The sequence below is a fragment of the Chiloscyllium plagiosum genome, unplaced genomic scaffold (genome assembly GCF_037043375.1).
Source record: "Chiloscyllium plagiosum isolate Xiang-an unplaced genomic scaffold, Cpla_swu_hap1 HiC_scaffold_18, whole genome shotgun sequence".
Lineage (NCBI taxonomy): Eukaryota > Metazoa > Chordata > Chondrichthyes > Orectolobiformes > Hemiscylliidae > Chiloscyllium > Chiloscyllium plagiosum.
In genome coordinates this window covers 100,028,791-100,048,212 of record NW_028270156.1, presented here as the reverse complement: position 1 = coordinate 100,048,212, position 19,422 = coordinate 100,028,791, and the positions used below count along the sequence as shown (strand labels likewise).

General features: G+C 42.5%; 1 non-coding gene across 1 annotated transcript; it reads left to right on the top strand.

The window, feature by feature from the left end:
• Positions 1 to 18,977: 18,977 nt before the first annotated feature.
• Positions 18,978 to 19,050, top strand: trnar-acg (transfer RNA arginine (anticodon ACG)). The gene has a single exon. It is a non-coding gene; the product is annotated as a tRNA-Arg (tRNA).
• The last annotated feature ends 372 nt before the right edge of the window (positions 19,051 to 19,422 follow it).

Sequence of the window (19,422 nt, the reverse complement as noted above, 5' to 3'; positions counted from 1 at the left end):
GATTGGCAAAACAAAAGACAAAATTTCTGTGAGACTGCTGTGCATGAAACCTGGGGATGAAGGAATAAAAGGGATAGTAGCAATATTGATCATAAATTGACTGCGTGAAAGGTTACTGATGAAGTGTGCCTGCCTGAAACTTCGATTTTCATGATCCTCGGATGCTGCGTGACCTGCTGTGCTTGTTGAGCACGACTCTAATGCTGACTCTGATCTCTAGCATTTGCAGTCCTCACTTTCGTCTGCTGGAAAGGGAACAGAGTCATCATTTACAATTGTGTTTTGAACTGGAATAATTTTTCAAGCGAACTTTGATTGAGCATTGGTGTGTGGAAGTTCTGGTTAGATTATTTTAGACAAGTGGCATTCTCTGATTTATCAGACCGCCCAGCGAGCCCATGAGATTCTTTGATTGGTTGGAGGACCAGTGCCTCCAGCTTTGTCCTGTCGGACCGCCTCTTCTTCGCTGTTGAACATTATACATCATCACTTGGGATGGATCCTGCAGTATGCATAGGGTTAACATGAACTGTGAGCATGCTCGCGGCGAGTTCTCAATGGAACAAAATGTTGTTGTCTCCAATCGACAATCGTTGAGTGAGGGCTACAGGAGAGGGAAGCGCCAGATGCTATAGCCCAGTTAGAGGTTACAGGTTTGGTCATGAAATGATTCTGGAACCAAACATAGTTTATCTGGGATCGCCAATTCAGCCACAGAGAGCATGAGTCTTCTTCTCAGAAACAGGACCCCGTCAGCGACCGCTATTCCTGTTTCAGTTTTATTTTTTTTTAATTTATCAGGTTACGGTTCGTTGATCGATCTTTAGTGTGAATAGAGCTGAAAATAAGTGATATTGTTTGAAATTATTGCGGTGGTCCATGAGGATGTAATGTTGTTGGGAGACGCTTGGGAGTGTAATAGTGACTGGAATTGGTGGGAAAGTGTACCCCATGAACACCTCTATCACTGACCTTGCTGTAAATTTGTCAGAGACGGAAAGAATGGAGCAGGAAGTGGAGGGACAGGACTCCTGAGCAGGATAGCGGGTCGCGGGAGTTTTGGAATTTGGGGTCATTCGTAGCCAATCCCTCAACAAAAACCCAACCCATTGTTTTTCTCACTGCTCCCCTTTCCCACACTTTCCTACCACTCCCTCCACCCAGTATTAGCAACATTTTAAAGACGTTTACTTATGTCATACATACTATCTCGCTTTTGTCAGAACGTTCAGCAATTTGAGAATTGAATTGAAATTGAGATACAGAACAGCCAGTGTACGAATCTCAAAAGTTACTTTGCACCTCATCGAATTGCTGAAATTCGTATGCTAAAATCGCTCCCCAATTACTGTTTGGTAAGTACTTACTGAATTATTTCTTAAATCTAGACAATATGTTACTGATATCTGTGTCAGTCAAAAACAATTGGTTTTCATATCCCACCTTTAACAGAATGGAAATATGAAATATTAGAACTGGCCTGGTTTGTTGTGATGTTTGATCCTTCTCTATAATTCAGTATGATCTTATCTGATCATTCCGCACAGTAACCTGCTACTTCTTTAGGCCTACACCTTATGATTCCTCTTGCCTCAAAACTTTAGATATCTTCATCTTGTCAACATTCCACATTCTGGCTTCAATTACGTTCTGTGGCATCAAATTTCACTTAGTTACCAGTCTTTGATTAATAAATAAAATCGTCATCTCAGTCTTAAATGGACTACCCATATTCTTAGAAGTGACGCCACCTCCCAACCCTCTATGGTTTGGACGCCCTGGTCATTGAAAGCATCCTTCCTGCATTTACCTTGTTCGTACCTTTTAGGTGACGTCCTACTTCATCATTCTAAACTTGAGTGATTTTCATCCAAACGAATCCTCATACGTCAGTCCTGTCATCCCATGAATTAGTCTGGTAAACATTTAATGTGCCATCTCCGAATGGAGAACATCCTTTATCAGATAAGGATCCCTAAACTGCACTCTCGGTTGTGCTGTCAACAAGACCCTGCACAATTTCAGCAAGTCTTCCCTGCTCCTGTGTTCAAATCCTCTCATTACAAAGGCTAACACACCGTTTACCTTCCTCACCTGCTGCTGCTCCTGCATGCTTCCGTTCAGCGATTTGTGTACAAGAAGACGAGATCGCCTTTCCTATTTTAGTTTCGTAAATTCATGCTGGCTCTGTCCAATGCAATTACTGTTTTCCAGTGTTAGGCTAACTTTTCTGTCATTCCATGTTTTCTCGCTACTTCCTTTTATAAACCGTGGCGTCATATTAACTGACCTCCAAGCCCTAGATATTGTTTCAGAGTCGATAGAATATTGAAATATGACAATTAATTTACTCTATTTAGACTCCACACTCTAGTTACAGAACGCATTCACTGCATTTAGGGTGACTTTATGTACACTGCTGTTTGATTCGCAGTTGGTGGAATTTACTGTCTTTTAATCTCATCAATTTCCACAACACTATCTCCCTGATAATACTGATTTCTTTCAGTTCCTCCCTCTCTTTTTCTTCCCAGCACTTTAGGAATATTACTTTTATCATCTGTGATGACAGAACCAATATACATATTTATTTGGTGTTATATATATTTAACCCGCATTATAACATCCTCTGTTTCTCATTGTAAGGGATTTGTTTTCAATAATCGTTTTTTTTTTCTCAATTCATATACCTTCAGGAGCTTTAACAATTCATTATATGCTTACTGTTAAACGAAATTTTCGTTCTGTATTAATTCTTTCTTCTTCTTCTGCTGATGTCTGATGTTTGCTGCTATTTTCAGCCAATTTGTAAGGCTCCTTGAGTGCAATGCTATGCCTAATATCGCTTGTTAGCCATGACATGGCCACGTTTTCCGGTTTCTTTGTGTCAGACAGGAGTGATAAGGAGTTGCAGTTCCTGTAAATGTTTTTGAAGTGCTTGTCATCCCTTTAAGTTCTGTTCCCCAATTCGTTATACACTGCTCACGCTTCATATCAGTATCATTTCTTCTATTTAGATTTCGGCTCAAAATCGGAGTCAGCTCTATCACTCTCCACCTTAATGAAGAGTTCTCTCACTGACTTCTTCACTCGTCCTGAGGGACAGCATAGAGATAGATTGTCAATTATTCCTCGACATATATACAAAGAAAGCTTTGAAATCAAAGTTGACATATACCCAGGCCTGCTGACTCATTAGAGACAGAGACAGAGAGGGAGAGAGAGAGGGAGAGATCGCGCGATTTGACTGTTGGTGCTTTAACCTGAGAGTCGTTGTGCCTCAGGCACAAGGTGAAAATGTAGGGACTTCATGAGACCAGTACGAGAACTGTGAACATGCTGCTGCTGTCATTCTTCATCGAAATCTCGTCGACCAGCCAACTAAGCTAGCTCACCAATAGCCATTAAACAGTACGTAATCAAGGATGCTCTGTCCTCCATTTGTGTCCTTAATGTATCGACTCAGAAAACCATCTCATACATACACCACGTAAGTCTCCTTCATAGTATTGTTACTGATCTGACTTGCTCAGTCTATGGGCAGATTAAAGTCACACGCAATAGCGAGAAGGCCACAAGATAAAGGAGCAGCATTAGGCCATTCAACCCATCGAGACCTCTCCAATATTTGGTCATGGTTGATGTTTCACAACCGCATTCTTCGGCTTTCTGCTAACTGTTTACATCTTTGCTTACGTAAACAGGCTCTGGTTATCAATCAGGGACCTATCTATGTCTGTCTTGAAAAATTGCAATGACTTGACCACTAAGCACTCTACGGCAGAGTTCCAAAGGCTGACTAGCCTCTTGCTGAAGAAATTCCTCCGCATCTCACTTCAAAATGGTCATCCTTTCTCTCTATACTGTGCAGTCGGCTCCTGGTCTCTCGTGCTAGTTAAAAAACTTCTCCACAGCCACTTTAATTGCCCCTCTCTGCATTGTTTAAGTTTCAATCAGATTCTCCTCAAACTTCTAAACTGGATCAAGTACAGCCCCCGAGTTTTCACCATTTTATGACAAGCATTTCTTCCCCCAGGATCATTCTTTTAAACCTTCTTCGGACCCTATCCAATGTCATCATATCTTCTGGAGTATTGTGTACAGTTCTTGTTTCCTCGTTCCGAGAAGGATTTTATTATATTGGAGAAGGTTCAGAAAGTATTTACCAGAATGATGTCATGAATAGAAGTCTTCTGTTATAAAAATAGGCTGCGGTTTCTTTTTCACTGGAGCAGAGGACTACGACGTTTGGCCTTATAGAGATTTGTGAAATCAAGAGGAGCATAAATAAGATTACTATCAAAGGTGAGGGAGATCGCATCCAGGGGCATATGTTTAAAGTACGAGAAGGAAGATTTATAAAGGACATGAGTGGCAGCTTTTGTTTTACACCCTTTGGTCACTGTGTGCAATAAACCGCTAGAGGAAGTGATGGATGCAACTACAGTTAAATTATTTAAAAGTCATTTGGATAAGTAACTGATTAGGAATGTATTGGAAGTTTTTGGGCCAACGGCAGGCAGGCGGGTCTATTTTAATTTGGCAATGAGTTCTGCATGGTATATATGGAGTGAATGGTCTGCTAAACTGCTGTATGACTCTGAAATACCGTTAGATATCGGACCTAACTTCCTGCAATATTCCAAATGCAGTCTGACCAGGACTATATAAATGCTCAACTGGACATCTCTGTTCTTGTATTTGAGGCCCCTTGATATAAATTATAAAATTGAATTTTCCTTCCTGAATTCCAACTGAACCTACATGATCTAAGGCTCCCAGGTCACTTTATGCTTCGGATTTCTAAAGGCTTTGCGTAAACAGAAATTAGTCGAAGCCTGCATCTTATGAAGTTTCCCAGCTTTCCAGACGCGACCTGTCTCTCAAACTACGTTTGTGTCAAGTGCAAATGTAGCGAAAATGCACTCTATTCCTTTGTCCAGATGTTTAACGTGTAACGTGAACAGTTATGCTCTCAACACTGATGGCTGTGCAAGTCTTAAAAAATCAGTAGCTGCCATCCTGAAAAAGACCCCTCTGTTCTCACTCAGCCAGTCAGCCAATCCCCTCCTTGTCACTAACAGCATGCTTTTACCTTATTTCGCAGTCTGCTGTATGGCACCTTATCACAGGACTTATGAGTATTGAATTAGATCACGACCACTGGCTCTGCTTTGCCTAACTTACTTGGTACTTCCTCAAAGAGATCTAGCATAGCTGTCAGACATGACGTCCACTTGATGAAGATATGCAGACTTTGCTGTAATTTACCATCCATTTCCAAGTGATGTGCAACACTGTCGTTCACATGGCCGACAGTAGTCTGTGTCTGCCTCTCCTCTTTCTTTCAGCAGGGGTGTTGCACTTAAAAATTTCCCGTCATCTGGGACCCACCCTGACGCCGATGACTCCTGACTGATCACGACCAATGCGTCCACAATCTCCTCAGCCATCTCCTTCAGAAATCAGGAATGCAGTCCATCTGGTCTCAGTGACTTAATCCCTTCAGACCTTGCAGCTTCCCTGGCATCTTCTGGTTATTGCTGGCATTTCATTCACTTCTTCCCTACGTGTCTCTTAATTCACATATTTTGTTATTGTCTTCCATTGTGAAAACTGATGCAAAGTACGTGTTCACCTGCACCATTTCGTTGTTCCCCATTACATCTTCTCCAGTGCACCAATTTGCACTCTTCTCTCTGTTGTCTCTCCACCATTCAGGCGCTCTGCCTGTATTGCTGATGAAGGGCTTTTGCCCGAAACGTCGGATTTTCCTGCTCCTCGGAATTTGCCTGAACTGCTGTGCTTTTCCAGCACCACTCTACTCCAGAATCTTGTTTCCAGCATCTGCAGTAATTGTTTTTACCGAGTTGACTTTAACCCTACTGCGAATACTCTTGCACGTATGCCTGCCTTGAAGAAATGTTCCTCCTCTCTCTACAAGAATCTCAGGGAGTCCTCTTCCACTGCAACTCCCAGGTCATTTCCTCTGCTCTGAAGCTACCTTCTCCCACTCTCCTCACTGACCTGTCACCTTCATCCCCACCCACACTCACCTATTGTACTCTATTCTACTTTCTCCCCACCCCTGCCCTCCTCACATTTAATTCTCCACCCGTCAGGCTCTCTGACTGTACTCCTGATGAAGGGCTTTCGTCCGAAACGTCGGAATTTCCTGCTACTCGGTTGCAGCCAGAACTGCTTTGCTTTTCCAGCACCACTCTACTCAAGAATCTGGTTTCCAGCATCTGCAGTCATTGTTTTACCTTACTATTCTCTCTGTAACCTTTTAAATATGTGAACAAACTCTTGCACCATTCTTTATATTTCAAGTTCACACACTTACGTACTAAATCTTAATAACTCATCTTGTCATTTCGGTTGTTCTCTGCTCGTTATTGAACCCTTCCAAATGCTCTAGGTTTCACTAATCTACACCAGATGGTGTTTTCCTTTTGTTTCTGTGCTCTTCCTGTCTTCTCTTGTCAGTCATGTTTGCTTTATCCTCTCTTAAGCATGTTCAGGTGGCGTGAGCAATGGATCCGGTGTTACTAGGCGCTGACGGAGTGCCATTTGGACTTGAGATAACGTTCGCCAACTTCTACAGTATAGCACACTACATGGAACAAGACTGTGAAAAGGACACGATGATTGTGAATTTCTCTCCTGAACTGGTAGAGAAGGGTTTACGAAACTGCATTTTAGTGAGTTCAGAGGAGAGCATTTACACACACCAAACCCAAACCAAGGTATATTTGTGTCTTCTGAATTTCGTACCTGGATTGACAGTGATTAATTTTAGATACCCCTTTTTGTTATTTTACCATAACTCTTGTCGACTGTGTCTTTATGAATTTTCCACCAATTACCATCCCCAGAGCCTGTGACTGTCACAAATCGACTCCATTTTCCTTCTGCTTCTCAGATCATAAAGATGTAGAAAATCTGCTTCATTTTTATTTCCTGATGTCTGTCTGCGCACGCTAAAATATTCATCTATCTTCTTTCCCTGCACATAAAACCCGACCAGCTAAGTTATTCCAGCATAGCCTGTTTTATTAAAAAATGTCAGCTGCTGCAGTATTTTGCTATTATTTTCTTGCAGGTTTTTCTCACAGCACTGAGTCTAAAAATACAGACGTTCCAAAGATTAGCTGCTTTCTTACTGAGTGGTGGATACAGAAACAGATCCATGGCCTCCTGTGTGAGTATTTCTTTCTTTAATTTTAGTCACAATTACCCCACTCTCCATCCCTTTCATGAGCAAGACTGGCTGATATTGTCAATCTCCAATTGCCTATGTAGAGGTCGATGGATTATCTTCTTGAACTGCTGCAGTCCACGTAGTGCACGTGGTCCCAGATTACTGGCAGGTGAGGAGTTACAGGTTAAACACCTGGAAATGATGAAGGAATTGCAATGGATATCCAAATCAACAACATAAGATTATAATTCTACCCCGTCTTCCATCTGTCAAAATGTCCATAATGATTCACAGGAATGTGAAAAGGCAACACTTGACACTAAGCCACAAAAAGAGTTGTTTTGGCACTTGACCGAGCATGTTTGAATGGGTTCTCTCACAATTATATGCTTCAATCAATTTTACACGGTATTAGAAGGATTTATTTGCATTCAGCAAATTTGGATCAAAGATCACAGCAGAGTCTGACGGAGCCACATCATTTATCCGAACCTGAATAGTATGGTGTTCTGAACAGGAAAGGTACAAACTTCGTTGAAAGTCGGGTGAAACAGAGCAAGTGTGTGTGGGCGAGGCTTCAGCTGATCATCTGGCCTGGCAAGACGCAAAGCGAATCAGCACAGTGAGAAACTTTGCAAATGTCTGGATTGTAGAAAAGGAGAAAGTGAGGATCGCAAATGCTTGCAATCAGTGTCGAAGAAGTTGGTACTGGAAAAGCACAGGCCGTCAGTCAACATCCAATCAGAAGCCCTTCATCAGGAGATTAAATGTCCCAAAAATATGAAACAAGGGGCAAAACAAATAAGAACAGGAAAGAGGTCGTACTTCAAAAGTTAAGTGGACTAAAGTTTGAGTCAATTAGACCAGACAGGTTTCATCCCAAAATGTTGAAGAATGAGGAAGACAATTAGAGAATGTGGATGCGCTGGGAGTCATCTTTCAAGTTATGTGATCTCTGCAACGTCTCCTGTGGAGTGGAATTCACATTGGTACCCCACTGTTTTGCTTGATCAGGAGGCTTTTTATCCGGTCCCACACAACTTCACGAAATACAATGTGGTTGTTGTAAACGTACCAGCATTCATTAAGGATTGTTTACCAGCTGGAAAACATGGAGTAGGAATAAGCGCACTTTTCTCAGGTTGGTGTTCTGTTACTGGTGGAGGAGCACAAGGATCAGTGACAGCACTGCTGCCTCACAGTGCTAGAGACCGGGGTTCAATACCAGTCTCACACGATTGCCTACATGAAGTATACACATTCTCAGCGTCTGCGTGGGATTCCTGCGGTTGGTGCTATTTCTGCACACAGTACAAACATCCACGGTTCAGATGAATTGCCCATTATATCCAGGAATGTACAGGCTAAGTGGATTGGGCATGCTAAATGCAGCATTATAGGGAGAGAGTAGGGCCTCATTGCTGTGACTGCTTTGCAGGGATTCTATGATTCAATGCTTGAACCAAATTGTTCCCAACCATTATACATGATCTGGGCATTTGGACCTCTTGTAATTTTTCCAAACTTGTTGATGACACCAACTGGATCGGAATGTATATTGTGAGGAGGATGGTGGGAGCCTTCAAGTGAAGTTTGACAGCCTCACGAATGGGTCAGTAAATGGCAGTTTATCCATACCACACGATAGCTCCACAAAGAACTTCAATAATCTGGTTAAATCTGACTTCACTTTCGCAAAATATCTTGAATTTTCGTCATACCCTTGATTTTCTTTCCCCAAGTGCCTTGCTCAACAACTTTATTAAAAAAAAACATTGAGAAGCTTTCATGTGACAGATGTTAAGCTAACTGCTTGTCATTTCCTCCTTGACTTCCCTTCTGTTCTGACTAAATAAAACTCACTGATCTGCATTGGTTCCCAGGATGACTCTCCACTTATTTTATAATTCTCAGATTTGTTTTCAAATCCATCCATGGTCTTACACCCCATTAATCCACCACTGCTTCCAGCCCAACATTCCTCTGTGCTCTTCCCACTCCTCAACTTCTGCTCTCTGTATTCGAACGCTCCTTACACCTCCCCCCCCCCCCCCCCCGCCACTGCCAAATATGGATTTCACACTGAATGAGAGAGTCTGAAGCAGTGTCGCATTTCACTAAACACTACAGGCTACTACTCTTGGCGTTAATATGGAGTTCTACTACATCACCATGTTATCTAAAAAAATAGATCAATTCATTCTCATGACTATGATGTAGATTCCTGCAAAATACTTGACTATTTTCTGTGTGCTGGCAAGTCCAGTATCTTTCTCTATCCCCTGTTTCACTTTGATTGTGACATGGCACATTTTACTACTCCTTTATTCACTTATGACTGTCCTTTGTTTGAGGTCTATATTTATGGTTTTGTGTGTGGTGGGGCAGTGACAGCCTGATGTGGAATTGCAGAGGGTTATGAAGTTGAAAGTGTGTGGTGTACCTTGAAGAGAGATAGAATGTTGTTCTACACTGACAGCTTACGAGAGCAGTGTCAGAGTTTACTGGAAAATTGAAAATATATAACATTTGGCTGTGAAATAGGTACCTGAGTTGGTTGCCATTTCGACGACAATTCAACTTTAACCATCGAGATTCAATTACGTCTCTGTAAACTAAAGGCAAATCGATTTCGAATTTATTATTCTGCCAACATTGACCCAATCAGATAATCCGATTTTGGGGTATAAGAATGGTAGGCATTTTGAAAGTCAGACAGAGTTACAGCCATCAAGGGATAACTACAGGAGGAAAAGAAAGACAAAAACAAAAAGACAGATTGCGAAATTAAGGGAAATGACTCTGGCAATTTGAGCAGCTAATACCAAACAAATTTTAGCATGAAAGCTGCTGGGTTGCGCTATTGGATCTCATCATCACCATGATCACATGTGCCCCACACGCTGACATTGATAACTCGTCCGAATCTCATTTCGTCTGCTGCTGAAACTCTAATTTTCCCCCTTTGATATCATTAGAGGGGACTTAAAATGAAAAGGCTGGCGACTTTGCTCCATTAAAAAATTGCAGTTCTGAGGAACGATGTTTTAAATGAATATCAAACGCGACTGTAAAAATTCAGCGAAGGAACAAAAAATGCAGTGACAGTGCTGGAAGAATGCCACAGAGACCAGGACAACTTAGCGGTATAGTGTAGCTAATGACAATTAATCTCTCAATAATGATCAAATAAAAGGGTAGAAATAAGGGTAGTGGATTTTCACAACTCCAATGTAGTGTGTCATTGTAATGCGAAATGATTTTTCAAGTGATTTCAAGAGCACTGTTTTGATCAGTCATGGCAAGACCAACAAGAGCAGCACAATAGGAGGAATGGCGTCGGGAGAGCATCATGGTAGTAGAGATCACAAACCAGTCAGCTTAACATCAGACTGAAAGCCACCTAGCACAAGAATTAGACTAGTATGATTGACCTGGTGTGTGTTTATTTTACCATGGCAAACTGGTTAAAAGCTAAAAATGTGTTGCAGGTAAAGGGCAGCAGGTCAGGCAGCATCCAAGGAGCAGGGGAATCGACGTTTCTGGCATGCTGGTCCTTGGATGCTGCCTGACTTGCTGCGCTTTTCCAGCAACACATGTTCAGCTCTGATCTCCAGCATCTGCAGTCCTCACTTTCTCTTCGAAAACTGGTTAAAAGATCAACGTCTGTGGCATTAATGGAAACGTAGAGAGTGAGGTGCCATACTGGTTTAGTGGCAGGAAGTCAAGACAAGTTGGTAGCAAGTCATCTCTGGTCCATGACAGTAAAGGCTCCAACATGATGACTGATTTCACAACCACCGGGATTGAAATGGATCGAGTGGTTTCATATTCCCAATGATGGGATCGGACACGTTTACCCATCAAGAGTGACAGCAGTATCACAGACAGAATGTTGCCGATGTGCGCGTTAGATTATGGAATGACTCTGTGAAATGGAAGGAGCGATGTAAAGGAGGGTTAGTGACCATGGAAGTGAGGCAAATATCTGAAAATGCGTGGGCGTGAATTCTGATTTATGAAATGGAGAATTGTGATATTCCACATAAGTAACCAATGTTGTGGAATATCGTATAATCTCGTGTTCCCAGGGCTAAACTAAGAGAGACTGAGTGGCGCAGCAGCGAAGATCAAACTGGAAATGGGCATGAGGATGAGCCCGCTGTGACGGTGCAAAGGTGCATGAAATGCCGGGGCTGGGACTCCACACTCACCTGTAGTACATTCTGTTGACATGGAGCAAGGAGCATTGTGATATCAGATTGGGACCTCCAACTTATATGGAGCAGCTTCTGTTGGCATAAAGCAGGGGGCATTGTGGCAGCAGGCTGGAAGTTCCAACCTCCCCTGGAGCAGATTGCATTGATAAGCAGCACGGAGCAATGAGACATCAAGTTGGGAGAAAGGATACTCAGTTATTTTAATCTGAATTAAATTAGTATTTAGCAGGAACCTTGTTTGTAGATTCAGTGAATACCTGTCCCAAGGAAATCTCCCAAAAATATGGGAAAATGTGGGAAAGATACAGCTCGTGGAGGAGAATCTGTGCAGAAAGAAATGCAGGCAATATTTTCTTTTTCTGACTTTTATCATAAGACTGACTGCGAATTTGTTTAAATTGCAGCAAGCGATTTTCAGCTCGTGTCATGATATTACATTTCCTGAAAATGCACGCACGTCATTCCAGCAAACTAAACTTCAAATAATTAACGGTATATAACTAGCTCAAAGGGGGAGGACCGAGTTTGGTGCTGGAAGGTTGTCTGTCAGACTGGAGTCCCGTGACCAGTGGAGTGCTACAAGGATCGGTGTTGGGTCCTCTACTTTTTGTCATTTAACTGGAGGTGTAGTGGACAGCAAAGAGAGTTACCACAGAGTAGAACAGGATCTTGACCAGTTCGGCCAATCGGCTGAGAAGTGGTAGATGGAGTTTAATTCAGATAAATGTGAGGTGCTGCATTTTGGGAAAGCAAATCATAAAGGGACTTCAACACTTAATGGTAATGTCCGAGGGAGTGTTACTGAACAAAGAGACCTTGGAGTGCAGGTTCATAGAATTCTGATATTTGAAATTTAACTTGAAAGTGGAGTCGCAGGTAGATAGGATAGTGAAGAAGGCGTTTAGTACGCTTTCCTTTATTGGTCAGAGTATTGAATACATGAGTTGGGTGGTAATGTTGCGGCTGTACAAGACATTGGTTAGGCCACTGTTGGAATATTGCGTGCTTATCTGGTCTCCTTCCCATCGGAAAGAAGTTACGAAATTTGATAGAGTTCAGAAAACAAATATGAGGATTTTGCCAGGGTTGGAGGATTTGCAATATAGGGAGAGGCTTAACAGGCTGGGGCTGTTTTCCCTGGAGTGTCGGAGGCTGAGGGGTGACTTATTAGAGGTTTTCAAAATTATGAGGGTCAAAGATAGGATAAATAGAAAAAAAGCTTTTCCCTGGGGTCTGGGAAAATTAGAGTGCATAGTTTTAAGGTGAAAGGGGAAAGATATAAATGAGACCGACGGGGCAACTTTATCACACAGAGAGTGATAAGTGTATGGAATGTGCTGCCAAAGGAAGTGGTGGAGGCTGGTACAATTGCAATATTTAAGAGGCATTTGGATGGATATAGGAATAGAAAGGGTTTGGAGGGATATGGGCGGGGTGATGGCAGATGGGACTAGATTGGGTTGGGATATCTGGTCAAAATGGACGAGTAGGACCAAAGAGTCTGTTTCCATGCTGTACAGCTCTCTGACTCTCTGACTCTATTTGATGTTGCCATTATGCTTGAGTTTATCTTGATTTATGGAGGAAAAGCAGGAAACTGATGTTGAAATTTACAGAATCAGCGATGATCCCATCCAATGGCTGAATAGACAAGAGGCGGAATGGAAGCTTCATCATGACAGATATGTTTTCATTATGGATCGCGCTCAAACACGAAGTGGGGAGGATTGGACTGAAGCAGTGGTGGTGATTTTCTTTCCTGGTTAAATTTTGAATATGACTGCTATTTCTCCTGTCCATCTTAACATCACAACTCTGAAGCATGAAAGCACGAAGAACACGTGGGACAAGTGGCGCAAAGTCTAACATGCCTGACTCCAGATCAGAACATTGTAGGTTTGACTCCTCTCTCGCTCGAGGCTAACGCAGGTATTTATTACACTCACAACCTAAACTTCCTCATTGTTCTGAAGCTGAGATGAAGTTTGAGCTCCTGATATGCAGACACGAGAATCTCTTTCAGTACACGTCCACGAGAACATCACAGTCAATGTCGCAGCGTCATCACAAGTGAGGAAGACCAAATAGTCCCACACACTGCGAATTGGCACTTTTCAATTTCACAGAGCCATCGACCCAATCGCTGCGGCTCCTCGAAATGGCAAGGAAACAAAAAAAATATCTCAGTCTCATGTTGGTTCATGGAATGCCGAGGCCCCTTCTCCTACTTTAAAAGGCTGGAACATTGACTTTGATGTTCGTGGAGACATTGATTGATTCGAAGCATTGAAAGGAATCCTATCACAGACGCCCATGCTGTTGATGCTGAACAAAACAGCCCTTACTGGGAATTGAACACGGGCTGCAGTGGTAAAAGTGCCAATTCAGAACCACGACACGACCAGGGACGAGTACAGCGGTCAGACGCACGTCGAGTGACAGCTCTCAAATGTGTTGGACGCGTTGTTTGCAGAAACAACCGCTTCACTATCCTCATTCCAATTTCCATCTCTTTGCCTTGTATGACTTAGCATGATAAATACAGACTGAATACCTCAGAAGGTTGTGTTGATTTCATCACAATGAGTTGCAGATTTATCCACTGGTGGATAAAGTTTTTACTGCTTATATACTGAAAACTTTCTGTATCTTACATTTAGTCTACGCCACATGGCGTTTGACCGAGAGATACCATTTCTTTCAGGCTAATATGCCTTCATCTCTCATTGTTTCGCACAATTCAATCATGTTTCCTCATAATCTCCTCTTCTCCATTGAAATTAGATCAGCGAAACTGATCGTTTCCAAAAAAAACACCTTTTGCTGAATACTGCATTGTGTCCTTTTCCTGAGCATGATGTTCTAGTGATCTCCGGTACCTGTCAGTAAAAATTGCTACATGAGCATTGATCTCACAACAGCAGTATGTAAATGGATCGATTGATTTTAAGGTCCAAATTGTGGGATTGGGTCACGTTCGCCCAACAACATTGGCTGCAGCTGCACAGACTGAACAATGTCAATGCGAGTACTTGATTGCCAAATGCCTCAGGGAAATTGGAGGAGCGACCTAAAGCAGGGTTACTGATCGTGGGATGGGGAGAAAGCTACCAGAATTGGTGGGTATGAATCCTGAGACATAGACAGCAGAGATGTGAAAGGGCGAGGGTTTGAAGGAGCAAAATCATCACCTCGACGAATATTTTCATGTCAAAAAAGAGTGATTCGCTCCTGCTTTTGTTAAGCATGTCTTACTCTGCATAAAACGGTAACAAGTGACAATACTGGAAGTCAAATTGGAGATGATCTTTCTGCTGCCACTACGCAAAGTGCTAACTTTTCACGATACCGGCTCCACATGGAATTGCATGATGCAAAAAGCAGCAAAGATAGTGGCAGAGGATATGTTAGGAACAGGACTACATGAGCAGTAGTAATACTTGACAAACAGTGACTGAGACATGCAAAATCATGGTGGGCTGAATGGTTAACTTTGGTATCTCCAGAGCCGATGGATATTTCATCACTTAGTTTGTTGAAGGCGAAGATTGATATAGTTCTCCAGAAAATGAAAGCGTCAGGGAATAATGCAGGGAATTGCTGGACTGTATTTCTGCAAAAGAAATGTAGTTTACCTTCGGTTTCTTAACCAATTTCGTCATGCAAGCAAGTGACCACTGCTGTGGAATATCATATAGTGCCAAGTTTCAAGCCTGGAATACGAAAAACTGTATGGTGCAACAGCGAAGATCAAACTGGAAATGGGGATGGGGATGAACCAGCAGATATGGGTTCAGTCATGAAATCAGTGAGTGTGAAGTATTTCGCTGAAAGTATAGAGTGAATTGAAATGCCGGGAACTGGGAGTTCCAACATTGCGTGGAGCAGATTCTATTGACGTGGTATACGTCGCATCAGGCTGGGAGCTCCAACGTGAACTGCAGCAGCCTTCATTGACACGAAGCTGGGAGCATTGGGATATCAAACCGGTAGTTCCAACTTTACCTGGAGCAGCTTCTATTGACATCTGCACAGAGAGAAACGGAGGTAATAATTTCGCTCTCTGACCTTTCTCATATGGCTAACTCTGCTCTGGCAGGAAGGGTTTTCTTTTGCTCACTTCATTTTATCGAATTTCTTGTAAACTCGGACAGGTCGTTAAAGTACTTTCAAACTTCGAAAATTAGCTTGAATGCGATGTTGTGATTAGGCATTAGTTTATCAAAAGTGATGTTGAAAAATCAGTGAAGTGAATTTGAAATTCATCAGATGAGCGGAGATCCCATTGAATGGCTGATTCGACACAAAGTGAATGGAAGTTTCATGAGGATGAATGTCTTTTCGTTACAAAACCTCCCACTGCGCAATGAGCGGATGATTGGAATGAAGCAGTAACAGTGGTTATCTTTCCTGGTTATTCAACTTGTGAACATGAGTACGATTGGTCATGTCCGTGTTTAGATCACAACTCTGCAGAATACCAACCTCAAGCACGCGCAAGCGCAGTGTCACAATGGATAATACGCTTGGTTACTGTCCAGAAATCGCAGTTAAGGTTTCGACTTGGTTCAAGAGCAAGACTGGCAGGCTTCAAATTCACATACAAGCTAATCTCCCGCACAATGTAGCACATACAACGGGCCAGTGGCACAATGGATAACATGCCTAACTACAGATCTGCTGAGTGGAGTTTCGATTCCAAACTGGCTTGCGGGCAGCGCTGACTTTATTGCACTGAAAACTGACTTTTCTGAAGCCCAATTGAGGTTTGCACCTTGAACTGCAGGGTCAAGAGTCCTTTCATTAAATGTCCCTGCGAACGTCAGAGTCAATATCCCAGAGCCATCACTGGGGGGAAAGCTGAATTCGTCACTCACGCTGCCCTTTACTCCTGTCAACCTTCCGAGATTCACTGTGGCACGTGCGATTGTGAAGGAAACAAGACACAGAGTCAAATCTCAGCTTTGACAATTTTGGGAAAATCGTTAGGAATCAGAATCAGAGGAGAATGGAGAGTGAACTGTTTGCATGAGCAGAGACTGCCGAGGCACCATCCCCCTTCTTTAAGAGGCTGCGACATCGTCTCTCATTTCTCGAAGTCATTAATTGATCCGAGATACTAAAAACACTCCACTTGCAGGTGGTCTGCTTTTGCTGATGTCGTTGTCAGAATCGAAACAAACCCCAACTCCCAGACTGAGAATCAAAGCAAAAAAAAAATGGAACTGCTCGCCACCACGGACAGCTGCACGAATACCACGTATGTGTAGAATGACAGCCCTAAAGGTCGTTGTACATGCTTTCGTCAGATGCAATCGCTTGACTATCTTTATTCATTTTCATCACTTGCCCTTGTTTGCATACACAACTCAAGTTCAGATCCCTGTTTTTCTGAAGGTGATGTGGGTTCGCCTCTGTGCATCTCTTCATACAGTGAATCCAAATTCAACCATACGCTTGCTGATGAGATTTTTCTGCATATCTCCTCAACCCTTTCCACCTCTTAACTTCAGTCTATGCCCCTGTTGATCGGTCAAGAGGAAACATTTCTTTTAGTCTGCATTGTCCATGTCGCTCATTACTTAGTGCATATGAAACAAGTATCGTCACAGTTTCCTCTGCCTTAAGAAAACAACCCCAGTCAAAACAATCTGTTTTCATAACCTAACCTTTTCAATTTGGTCAATTTCTGCACGGTTTCCAGTGCGATCACATGCCTACTGTAATGTGAATTGCAGAGCTGCACGCAATATTTCGGGGGAACCGAATGAACAAATGAAATAAACGACTGGAGAAAGCCACAGAAACTTGTCGTTTCCAATAAAACATCTTTTGCTCAATTCTGCGCTGTCCACGTATCCTGAGCCCGATGCTCCAGTAATCTATTGTCCGTGTCAGTAAAAGCTGCTCCACGAGGATTAATTATAGAACAGCTGCATCTAAATGGATTGAATTGCTTGAAGATGTCGACCATGGGATTGAGCACTTTCACCCAAAACAGTGACCGCAGCAGTACAGAATGAACAGTGTAAATGTGAGTATTATATTGCGCAATACCTCAGTGAAATGGGAGGGTGGACGTTTAGGCGAGTTAGTTCTTGTGGGAGGGAGAGATTTCTCCGATAAAGGGTGGTTATGATATGTGAAACGCAAAGATGTGAGACAGCGGGTGTTTGAAGAAGGAAACTTATCAGCACGAAGAATATTTTTATATAAAAAAAAGATTGATTTTCACAGCGTTAGCTAAGCACATATTACATGGAGTAAAATGGGAAAAATGCCGATTGGTGTCACAGTGATTCGAGTAGAACTTGCTGTGTTGACAATGCCAAGAAAGAATCATTTCATGATCCTGGCGCCACATGGAAAAGCACGATGCAAAAAGCAATAAGGATCGGGGCAGAGGTTATGCCAGGAACAGAACCACTCGCACAAAGGAATACTTGTCAAACAGTGACTGAGATGTGGGAACTCAGATTCGGTTGAATCTTTAGCTTCTATGTCCCGAGAGACTGTAGAGATTGCAACATTGAGGTTGTAGGAGATCACGTTTGCGAGATATCGACAAAACTTCAAAGGGTCATGGGATACTGCAGGGTATTGCTGAAATGTATTTCTCAATAACACTGTATTTTAACATCGGTTACTTCACCAATTTCCTCATTCATTGATGTGATCATGTCATGGCATATCATATAATCCCAGTTCAAGGGCGTGGAATCAGAGAATTTGAGTCGCACTGCACCCAATACGAATTGGAAATTGTGATGGCGTTGAGCGCGAGCATGTGGCTGCGAAAATTCAATTGGTCAGCGGAATGCCATTCTCTGATGATACAAAGACACGTGAAGTATCGAGGATAAAAGCTCCCGCCTTAACGACATTGGGAGCTCCAATTTCACCTGCAAGAACTTGTATTGACATGGAACAGGGAACATTGGGACAACAGCTGGGTGAAAAGATAGTCACCTATTTTAATCTTGAGTGAAGTAGTTTTCAGCAGGATACTTGTTTGTGGATTGAGGGAATACCTGCAACTGGGAAAGTCTAAATTACAAAGAAGAATTCTTCAAAGAGTCAATTCTTGGAGAAACATCTGTGCAGAGAGAAGCAGAGGATTTTTAAAGTCATCTGTCCGTCCTTATATGGTTGACTTTGCACAGGATTAATTTCCATGAAGGGATTTTATTGCTCGGTTCACAGTATTCACATTCCTGCATACTCGCAAAGGTCGTTACTGTAATCGCAATCTCTGAACGTTAACTGGAAGATACAGTGTGGTAATTAGGCTCACGTTCACGTCAGTTATGCTGAAGAAGTAGATTCGAAATTCATCAGATCAGCATTGACTGACTGAGCAGACAGAGTGTGAATGGAAGCTTCATGAGGACAATACGTGTTTTTTTTGGAAAATTCGCTGCTTTGAAAGGTGAAGAAGATTGGACTGAAGCAGTGACAATGAATATCTTTTTCGCTTGTTCAACTGGTGAACATGACTGCTATTAACCATGTACGTGTTAACATCATGGCTCTTAAAGTCAGCTGCATGCATCGGGCCAGTGGCGCAATGGATAACGCGCCTGACTACGGATCAGGAGATTGTAGGTTCGAATCCTACCTGGCTCGGCGTTAGCGCAGACTTATAGTAAGCACCAAAACTGATTTTTCCGAAGTCAAAATAAGGTGTGAGTTCCTCATCTGCAGGACCGAGAATGCCTTTATTAAATGTCCCCGAGAATATGAGAGTCAATGTTCCAGCGTCATCACAGGAGGGAAGCCGAATAGTCGTACACGTTACTCGTGGGCACCTTTCCATTTCATAAAGCCTCCGATCGAATAACTGTTGCTCGCGGGAATGCTCGGCTTTGAGAACTTTTCGAAACTCTTTGGCCAGTGGAATCAGAGAAGAATGAAGGTTTAGCTGTCCAAATGATCTTTATCGAGAGTCAGTTCCAGACTCTAACACCTGCTGACTGATAATTTTTTCCTACCAGTCTA